The following is a 10,927-nucleotide window of genomic DNA, read 5'->3' on the forward strand; positions in this document are numbered from 1 at the left end:
AACCAAAAAACAACAAAATACATCCCTCCCAACAATGCTGAAGGATCAAGTAGGACCTGTCTGGGATATTTCTGTGTACCCCACAGGTGGGAGCAAACGACAGGCAGAGAAGCTCTTCCTTACAATGCAGGGGAGATATGGAAGCAAACTGGCCCTGGGCTACCCTTTGAACTGTGTGGACAAGCAAGTGCTGCACTGGGACACTCTTTACAGGACAGCACAAAGCCACGAGCTGGATTTGAGTGTACCACAGGCTTTGGCATCCTCCAGCTTCCCATTATTCTCCCCATATCAGAATTCTGTCTTTGGCCCAGAACTCAAAAGTGGGTATTTCCAGTTTACTCCTTATGCCTTAGCAATCCTAATTCGAACTAGTTCATGGTCACAGCAGTTAGCATGCAGCACTTTTTGTGATATTACTCCATAATCTTTAGGTTATAAGGACCTGTCCAGGTTGCTGTGGCATGACTAGGACATAATGCCCCAGGAAGCTCAAATCTGGGCCAGGGTGAGGTTGGTGCAGTAGACTTGGTGGCAAATCTTACAGCTTGTCACTGCAGAATCAAACTGACGTGGGTTTGCTGTTGTTCACAAATTTCTCATGCTTTCACACCTCGGAAAAGCTCTGAACAACTCTTTCAGCACTGACTCTGTCAGGATGGGAACACCAGACCAGTTTGCACTTCATGTTGGCACCTAGAGGGGAAGAAATGTGACTTCTTGTTGTTGTTTGTGTCCAACAAAACAGAAGAAAGCAGGAAGCATCCTGAATGCACCTGGTTTGGGCTAATGCTGTGCTGAATTTCCGAGGTGTTTATTGTTTCAGAGCATAACCAGCACCGAAGGGATGTGTAACAGATAACCACAGCACAGCAATATTCTCCATATGCACTTCTACAAGCTTCTCAGGAAGAAAGAAACCCCTGGGATCAGAGTGCTGAGGCTGCTTTTCCTTTGTTTGACTTTTGCTGGTACCTATCCATCAATTTACTATAGACACATCATTGCTCCACTGACTTGCTTCCCTCCACTCACACTGCTCAGATGAATAATAATTTGCTGCAAAGCAATTTGGAAAAGAAATGCTGACAGACTGAGTGTATACTTAGCCAGGGTGAGATTTTGTTCTATTTCTACTTTTTCAATGAATTTTGCTGGCTTAGAATTCTTAAAACGTCCCCAAAAGGCTACTGCTTTAGTGGAAATTCGGTGTCTTCAAGGCCCATGCTGGACAACAGCAATAACAAAGAGATTAGAAAAGTTGACCATGCTTTGAGGCAGTGGGATGTCTTGAAGGCCTTTCTCTAGAAAGCTGCCTTTAATACCCACGAGCAAGTCACAGTTCAGACATAAAGCTTGTAGACAACACCTTTACATTTGGTGTCACTTCTGCCACTTAAAAGCTCAGAGAAGCCTTTCCATCTTATGAATACTGATTAGTTCAGCATCGTCGCCTCTTTATTTTTATTATCTTTCTGAGGAAACTTGAGAACAGAAGAATTATTCACACCTCAAGAGCAGGGGACAGAGCAAGATACTTATCATGAAAACTTTAGGTCAGAGTGTCCAGTTTATGCAGGCACACAAGTACCCACGACACAGAGAAAATTATTCCATACAAGAGGTGTGCAAGGCCAAGGAAGGTCTGTTGTGGAGAGATGTGTGACTGTAGCTTTCTCCTACTGGTTTACTCATGATCCAGCTGAATCTAAACACAACAGCCACACAGTAAATCACAGGAATGAATCAACAGCAGAGTGCCAGTGATGTTCATAGAGAGTAAAAATACACATTAGGATACATCAGACAAGAAGACCAGTCATTTCTCACTTCAGAGCAATGTGATCTCCTTCACAGCAGGCAGCAGACGCTGAGAAAGCAGCAGCAGCCAAACCAAATGCAGGAGTCAAAGCTGCACTGCCAGCCTAGGACTTGGGAATGCAGACAGAGAATGAGTCTGCTTTTTCTAGGTGCGACCTGCTTTGAAAAGTTTCTTTGGACAAGCAGCCCTTTCCCCTGAGGTCGGGTACAGCAAATGCAGCTTGGCTGTGCCCAGTTTGCCTCTGTGCACATTCCATGTGCTGCTCCTTCCATTTACCTTTGCACATCACAACCACTCACAGAAGAACACAGGAAACTGATAGCAAGGAATTATCTAAATAAAATGTTTGAATGTAATTTAAAGGTAAAATAAGGAGAAAACAACCAGCTCTCCCTGGACTGCTACTACATGGTTTGAGTTGTGCTATTGAAGCAGGAAGATTTGAGAGTTGCAAGGTTTTGTCTAACAGAGATTTTGTCTTTCTGGGTGTATAAATTCTCTCAATGGTTTCCTTGAAGGAAAGACAAATATGACAAACAAACATCTCTACAGCCTGAAAGCCGTGAGAGCTGTTGTCACTCCCTCAGGTGATTAGATCCAGCTGTACCAGGTTTTCACTTCCCAAGGTATCATCTTTCAGTAGTAATCATCATTTGGTTTGGATTTTTTTAGCAGACCAATCTGTAAATAAATGCAGTCTTCCTCTAGGGAAGGCTGTTTATTCTTTCTTGTAAGCGAGTCTGAAAAATCTTTTATTCAGTGTTATAAAGTATGAACGTATATTGCATTCTATGGAAGGAAAAGAAGAGTTTGGATTCAATTTCACCAGCAGCTGGGGAAGGCAATTTCAATATTAAACACTGCCTCTTTAGTTACCACTGCTGGTTTTAAACTCATAAGAGAACGTCAGGCAAAATAAAATATGTTTGTGTGGAGTTTTCATCCCCGAGTGACCGTAGCTTAATCTTTGTCATTCTCATCCTCCACTGTATCAAAGAAGCCTTGTAGCTCTTCTCTCTGCTGACTTTTTTGTCACTCAGCAGTCTTTTGAACAACCCTCAGCAGAGCTTTGCAGCTTAGTGAACCATCTCAGATCTGCAGTGCTGGAACTTGGGCTGAAGAATAGGGCTGTGAGTGAGGAAATCAGAGGGTTTTCCCTTCTTGACCACAGGCAAAGCATTTGGGGATGTAACATGCCTGGTGACAGAACTACTGGTCTCATTGTCTCAGAATTTCTTAGTGGAGCAGAACATGTTTTCAGCCATTTTCTTCCTCTCTAGTCCAACATTATTCCTTGAGTGTATGTCAGTAAATCCATCAGCAATCAGTTGACAGTAATGCTTCATAGATCAGTCATTTTATTTAGTAGGAGCCTAGATAAAGAATGAGAGGAGTTTATACAAACTATTACACATTCCCTCTTTGTCTCTCAGGGTAGTCCTTCATGTTTTTCTGGAGTTTTTGTTTTGTTTCTTTTATTTTTATGTGGTAAGTGGCTGGCACAGGCTCTCTTTATCTATTGCAAAATTCATTATAATTGGAGTACTTTAAGATTTTTAGCATTTCTAGGGGGAATTGGTTCTTTGCAGAAGAAGGGTTTCTCCATTGTGGGATTCATACCATAATTAGACAAAATGATGGGCTAAGTCCCAGTGGAAAAAACGCACTGTAATTGGTGTTCATTTTTGTTGCATAAACCCATGGAGATCATGCTGGTTCCTCCTAGTGCAGCCACTTCTGAAGCACAGACTTCAATTTAAAACTGATGTATCATTATTACCTAGAACCCACAAATATCTTCAAGACTTTCATCTGAGTCTGATGTGAACATTCTTCCTCTGAGCAAAATAAAGCATCCCAAAGAACATTTATGATCAGTTTAAGGCATCTGCATTACCTAATCTCAGAAGCCACAGATTACAACCAGCCATGCTTTCCCTCATGTTTGCTCAGGCATCCTTGAAGTCAGAACAGAAACACCTGGCATGACACAAATCATATTTGTATGTCAAAGTAAGGCACACAGAAGAATTTCTTCCAGCCTGCACAGCACCTGGGACAAGAAAATAGCTGATGACAACCACAGAACAAAGGTACCACCCCCCCAAGTACAGATCTTCTTCAGTGCAAGCAAGATGTGGCCAGATTTTGTGGAAGTTAAAAAAAATATTTAAATGTGTTTATTGCATCTAACAAATCCTTAATGAGGATGGTTGTTATTAAGAATTAACCAAATATTTGTAATTAGATTTTTAGGTGAAAAATACCAGTCTCACAAATTTTTGCTATTACCTTGCTGATTTCAGAAAATACAGGATGTTCATAATTAAGCCAAGTCACATCAACCCCAAATGTATTTTTACAGAGGAACAAACCAGTGCTCTGTGTATATGCAACTCCTCCAACTAATTAGCACCCTGGGATAGGTTGTTCATAAACAGAAAATGGTAAGGGACCACTATATCCCAGCAGTACCTTGTGTTATACCAATCTCAGAATCAATGAAGATTTTACCTGAATCCTCACCAAGTCACTGCCTCACAAAATAAGAAAATAAAATTCCAGGTTCAGAGAAACCAAAGGGAATGATTTTACCTATGATGACAGAAATCTAAGGCCCTGGAGGGACATGGGACACTGCTTCAGAAGACATTTCCTTTTGATCTTAGGCATGAATCATTTCTTTAATATCAACCTCATTACCTTTGGAAAAATTAATTTATTTTACTAGTTATGTCAGAAGTGTCAACATATAACTGTGGGTGCTGCCAGGCAATTACATCCCTTTGATAAGGGACAGAAAAGGAACATTATTTGCCTCATGGCAAAGACACTGGGTCAAGTTCAGCACTGTCTGACAGCAACCTGATGCTGTTCTACATAACAGTGGCCCAGCAGCCTGCAAATGTCCTCAGTTCAAATTCTGATGGCCAGCTGCCCATACCCACACTGAAAGCTCAGAGCCATTACCAAAGGGATTAAACCTGGACCATGCTGGGAAGTGTGAAGACCTTTTCAGCCTTAATAGTTCCACCTTCCAAGCACGGCTCATAAAGCTGACCTGTCTGTACATCTGCCATGTTTCACCCCACTTTTGGACAGATTTAAGGCTTCAGTCTACCCTCAGCCATCATTCCAATCTGTGATACGCTTACAAATCAGACAAACCAAAACCAAGGCCCTTCATTTGGACGGGTTTAACCATGAATCACCGTTTTAAGATGGCACAGTGACAAGAACAGTGCTTTGTACTGTGCCACTAACAGGAAACACTGGTACACAAAGCCTCATGTAATGAACACAAACATTCAGCAGCTGAACAGCTCTTGTTTTCAGCAGGGAGAGGGAAAGGGAAAGGGAAAGGCATGATTACTGTGGATGGAAGTACAGGTGGCCATGCACAAGCATGCTACAGGGTGAAGCAAACAGGACTATCCTGAGTTCAGAAGCTTTCTCTACAGGCAAGATAATATAAAACAGTCTTGTTTTGACATTAGTGCAGGCAGCAATAATGGCTCTCCTAAACGTAACACCAAGATCTGATTTAGATGTAAGCCAGTTCAGTCATACCTGGGATGAATCTGGCAGTATTTCCCAGCAAGTTGTAGAATTATTTATTTTAAACAGTTTAATGTTATCCTGGAATTATGACACAAAAAATCCTGAAAGAAGATTCACCAGTATGTGTTGATACCTAAATAAGAGGATATATTTGTAGAGTACCCAGGCACACAGACTCAAAACAGATTTCCAGTTTTCCAGTTGAAAGTATGATTTTAGATCTCTCTTACATGTCTCTCTGCATATATCCTTAGAACATTAAAAAATAAAAGCCACAGTTTTTCATCTGTGTGAAATTCATTGCATACCATTAACCTCCTGGTTTGCCTCTGCATAAAATATTTCTAGCATTTCTGGTGATAAAAAGGCGGCCATAAACAGGAAATGCATGCAAAGACGTTTCTGGTATTGATTCTTCTCAGTATATGCTGTATATCATGCACACAAAACAAAAATGGTGGCCCAGAGCTGTTAAAGAATCTCCAAGTTGAGCTCAGTGGTTTTGCTGAGTATCTCGTGGCTGCTGTGATCCCTGATGTCTAATGGAAACTAGACTGCTTGTAAATAATAAGCTATCATCTTATTAGCACAAACAAACAGGAGAGAGAAATGAATCATGCCTGTCACTGCTTTTAGCACCCCTGCTGCTGTTACAAAGGCTTGGGAATGTTGCAGAGGGCACCGTTCCTCTGAACAAGACTGGCTGCAAACAGGCAGGCTCAGTCCAAGAAACATCGCTGGATTTTCAGACCTTGAGTGGATCTGTGTTGCCTGTGGCTGTTGATCGGTTGGGAAGTGAACCTCAAGTGCTTTCACTGTTTCACTTTGGTTCTGAGAGCCAGCTTGGGAATTAAAAACAGGCATTGCAAATGGGAAGATGCTAATGCTATGCAGAAAAGATGGAGCCGAACGGAGCCTGCAGGCTGGGTGCCCTCGCTGCAGCGAAGGCAGGCAGCCCTCTCCTGGTATAAACACCACTGCTGTGTGTCTGCCCAATAGCCCTTTGCTTTTCTGGCAGAATTAGAGCAGCTTTTCATTAATTGTAAGGCATATCCAGCAAGTCTACATATTTCCAAAATCCATTACTTCATCAGTGGACTGACTTAAGTGTCCCTGAATACTTCTGGAGAACAATTCAAACACACTACATAAACTGCTGCTGTCTCAAGCCAGCTTCTGGAGAACAGCAGGCATATGGACAGAAGTGAAATTAGTCTGAGTTCACGCTGGGTTCACCTCCTTACCTATTTTTATGCTGCATGGCAAACAGAGATATTTGTATGCACTTGTATAATTGGGACTGTCTGGGAAATGAATTTGGCTCACTTGGAGCTCCTTCCTAAAGATCTAAAACTGTTGGTTTGCTTGAGCATAATATTCTAATTTCCTTCAAAAATGCACATCAAAAAGAATAATTGAAACACAAATTCCATCTCAGTGCTTGTAAAAATGCATGCAAGGCACCTCAGGATTTGATTATATTTGCACCAGCACAAGTTGCCCTCAGAGAACAAAGCTCAATTGATTTCAGGGAGTCTGATTTGCCTGGATGAAAATGAATTTTTAATAGATTTGGTTGTCAGAGGGATTATGCAGGAAAATGAAGTGGCAGGGTGTTCACACAGTGGACTGCTGTGGAGGTGTTTGCTGGTGGCCAGCAGGCAGGAATGGTGCTGTGTGTTCGCCACAGACAGCAAGGAACAGTGCCAGGCTGTCACGGGAGGAGAATCCCAGGGGAGCTGAGGGGACCAGCTGCCAGGAGACATCACCACACTGAGTCTTCCTTGCAAGAGACCTCAGACCCCTTCCTACCTCTGCACACTGGCCTGGTTTGCCACCACTCTTCAGATTATTTCCTTTCATCTCCCAATAACCCAAACACTACTGAAAATTGCCAGCTTTGAGAAATTTTATTTGATATGAAGCCCATTTTCTGGTTCTCTAAGGCGAGCATTTCATTCACAACAGAAAACTAGCAGAGGCCTCAAGCATCAGTAAGGATCCAGCTCAAGGGCTGGTACAAATCAGCTGAGCCACAGTCCCTGAAGCAAGGATTGAAGCACAGCATGTGCTGTATCCCAGGGCAGAGATGCCCTCCCATTCACATGAGAGCAAAGGCCAGCAGTACTTTACTTTTATAAATGAGTAAGCTCTGAGCTTCCTGAAGCTCAGGTCTCCGTGAATCATTACATTGTTTAAATACAAAGCAAAACAGGAGTAACAAACAGATACATAGTTATAGATCGCTAACAAATATTGTTTGTGTGTTAGTCTTCGGGGCCTTGAGAGTCACTGAGTGGTTTTCTGTCTCCTCTTCAGAAACATAAGGCCTTAAAAACTATGATTCCATAATTCCAGAAACAGGAGCTCCAAGGGACACCATTGTATGTGGCAAAATTCAGAAAAATCCACGAGAGTTGCCAGATGGTGGACACTCATTCTGGCCAAGCCACAGTCTCCCATTCCACGAGTGAGATATTTAATCAGCAGACAGAGTTCCTCCATGTGCTTCTGTGTCTGTCTTCTGCCAGTCAGCCCTGACGAGGAGGTGATCCAACATCTCCCTGCCTCCAGTCAGTCTGAGCCTTTGTGTATCCACCTGTCAATCCAGCTGCTAAATTACAAGCCCACAAAGAGACAATCCAAAGGATGTAGAAATGTTGTGATGAAATATTTCAAAATACACAATTGACATTTGCCTGACAAATGCTACTCTGTTATTTTCCCAGACCAAGCATCTCAGAATCATAGTAATATGAAGGAATTATTCCCCAAAAGATCCTCCATCTGATTTTCAAAGCTCCCTACAGTAACAAAAATATCAGCCCTCATAGGTACAGCACTACATCTCAATGAGAGAGGAAAAGGAAGCAAACATTTTTTCAGTTCAAATTTATACAAAGCAAATCAGAAAGAGAAGCAGGAGTATCTTTACTCTTTTTGCACATCTATAAACATATAAAAAGTACTGAAATATAACATAAATTTAGTGTGGAGAAGTCTAATTGCTCTCCTGTGCCTCATGTCAACCACTGCAGCAGTGTATCACAAGCCTTATGGAGAATCAATCTGTGCACAAAGTACAAGGGAAAGGAAAGACAATGACTAGCCAGTCACTGGGGTTTTTTCCTTCAAAGAAAATCGAAGTTTGTAGACTCATACAGGTTTCCTGCCTTCCTGTTGGTGTATATCTTTTAATGATTCATTATTTGATACACTGTGGCCCATGCATTTCAGGGGTCATCAGAATTTTATCTCCACAGTTGTGGGTTAGCCTTTAGACTTCAAGAGCAAACTAAAGGCAGGACGTAGTTTTCAGAAACAAAGATGTGAGCTGACTATTTTATTTTCAGGCACTTTCATACCCCTGAATAATATAATTATAGAGCTTTCTGGGTAAATTGTGGCAAGCTGAACGGAATACAAAGCGACAGTGCTCAAAACCAAGCTATCCAGAAGCATTTCAAATACCAGCTAAGGAGAAGAGGGGAGGGATGTGTCATTTCTCTGTCAACAAAAACCAGCTTGCACTCATGACATCTTCACTTTCTTGCCCAGATGTTGTCACAGGAAGAAAGTATCAGAATATAAACTATGCCCTATAAAGTACAGATGGGAGCAAGAACCTATCTTCCATTTCAGCCCTTTCCTAGCCTGGGGTCCAGGACTATATTAGGTGAGACTGAGCCCCCGTTTCTGGACTGTCCCAGATAATATCCCACATACAGAGCTTGGAGAGAGACAATTGGCACTGCAAAGAGAGACTGTCCAGCCCAAGCAGGGCCAGGTTCACACAAGCTTTGCCACAAAGGCTGCAGGCACTCAGCTGCCTGAGCCACGTGGCTCAGAGAATGTGGCTGCAGTTTATGACAACGAAGGGGTGCACAGAGGTGCAATCGCTGACCTTTAAGCCAGACTAAATCCAAGGTACCACAGCTCTGCCACCTCCCTTGTGCTGGTAGTGCTGCTTGAGCAGCTGAGTGAGCTGATCTAACTGCAAACAAGTCTCTGTCAGGTCAGTTCTCTGAACAGCATCACTGTGGGGTTGTATCTGTAGGAACACAGGGCAGAGACAGCAATGAACCAAGGCACAGCACCAAGCCTGGATTACATGGCCTCTACCTGCCTTAAAGCTGCACAGGATGAACTCAAAGTATCTCATTTTGAGAGTGATCTGTAGTTCTCACGGACCAGAGCACAAGCACTCATGGGCAAAATTCTACTTATGCCCTACGCAACTTCTAATTAAAACAGCAGGTACAAATTAGCATGAAATTGAGTCCCTTAATGGATAGTTTTCCCTTTTCTCTTCAGTTTAAAATCACCCTAACAAGCCTAATTCAACATGCAAGCAGGATGTATCCTCCAGTGAAAACTCCAACACAAAATTAAGTCACTGCAATTTTACACTGAATATTTTTTCTTCTAACCCCTATACAGCATGAAGCCAGGAGTGCAAGCTGCAGAGGACACCGCCTTTCAGTGACACATGGAAAAAAAACAACCAAAACCCCTAACATTTAATTATCCTGTCCTTTACCAGGTGCTGAACCTCATCTCCAACACAGCTGAAAAATTTAGCATTTTCCTTTCATCCCAAGTCTACCTTCTTGTCCAACAGCTGTCAGGACCCTGACTGCACTAATAGGTCTCAATTGCCCAGATGAGCCTCAGCTGGGGCTTCCACTCACACTCTCTGACAGGGACTTTATTTAACCTTGAGGTTAGAACCATAAAATGGTTTGGGTTGGGAGGTACCATAAAGTTGATCCAGTTTCAACCTCCTGCCATGGGCAGGAACACCTTCCACCATCCCAGGGTGCTCCAAATCCCATCCAGCCTGGCCTTGGACACTTCAGGGATCCAGGAGCAGCCACAGTTTCTCTGAGCAACCTGTGCCAGGGCCTCACCAGCCTCAGAGGGAAGAATTTCTTCCTAATCTCTAATTTAAATCTGCCCTTTTTCATTACCCTTTGTCCTGTCACTCCAGGTCCTTGTCCAAAGTCCCTCTCCAGCTCTCTTGGAGCCCCTTTAGGTAAGAACTGAGTGAGGCTAGGCAGAGCCACTAAGTCCCTGCACACTCAGGACACCAATATTATTTGGTTCTATAGCATTTTTTCCCCCAAAGTGCCATGTCTGCTGTCAGCACTACTTGCTTTAATCAAAAAACAAATACATTTCAGCGTGGCTCATTATGCTAAATGAAAACAATAGGGGGCTAATGAGCATTGTGAAGGAGGCATTAATACAGCAATCAGAGGTATCCTCAAGACAGCTGCATCTTTCTTTGAACATGCAGTGTATACAATTGTGACCTCATCTGTTAAATTTAATTCAGGGAATAAACAGATTTAGATGTCTAACTTTGGTTTATTTTTGTAGCATTGTGCATCGTGTTACACTTACAATTACGAAACAAAACTGCCAGCCCGGTTTGTGCAACTGTTCAGGGGTCATTCTTACTAGTCAATGAACAAGACTGTGTTAACACATCTAATATTCAGAATTTTGGGTAGAAGTCAAAGTGTTACTCTCACAAGTGTT

The sequence above is a fragment of the Corvus moneduloides genome, chromosome 14 (genome assembly GCF_009650955.1).
Source record: "Corvus moneduloides isolate bCorMon1 chromosome 14, bCorMon1.pri, whole genome shotgun sequence".
NCBI lineage: Eukaryota > Metazoa > Chordata > Aves > Passeriformes > Corvidae > Corvus > Corvus moneduloides.